Source organism: Sinocyclocheilus anshuiensis, unplaced genomic scaffold, assembly GCF_001515605.1.
Source record: "Sinocyclocheilus anshuiensis isolate Anshui unplaced genomic scaffold, SAMN03320099.WGS_v1.1 scaffold1429, whole genome shotgun sequence".
NCBI lineage: Eukaryota > Metazoa > Chordata > Actinopteri > Cypriniformes > Cyprinidae > Sinocyclocheilus > Sinocyclocheilus anshuiensis.
Window position 1 is genome coordinate 147,967 of NW_015548305.1, and position 499 is coordinate 148,465.

Consider the following 499-nt stretch of genomic DNA (forward strand, 5'->3'; position numbering starts at 1 on the left):
ATGATTTCTGAAGGATCATGTGACACTGAAGACTGGAGTAATGATGCTGAAAATTCAGCTTTGCATCACAGGAATAAATTAGATTGTAATGTATGTTAAAGGGGGTCATATGATGCGATTTCAATTTTTCCTTTCTCTTTGAAGTGTTACAAGCTCTTGGTGCATAAAGAAGATCTGTAAAGTTGCAAAGACTAAAGTCTCAAATCCAAAGAGATATTCTTTATAAAAGTTAAGAGTCAACCACGCCTACCTAAAACGTCTCGTTCTAACACGCCCCCACATGTCTACGTCACAATGTGGGAAGATTTGCATAACGCCACACAAATGTTATCCGCCGGCCGCGCCGTTCTCAAGCCTGCCCGCCGCTGCTCACTCTAGGCCACGGCTCACTCTAGGCCTCCGGCCTCCGCTCAGTCAAGGCCGCGGCGAGTGTGTGACGCTGTGTTTCGTTGTGAAAGCGAAACTACTTTGTTTGGCTTTCCAAAAGAGGACACAACTA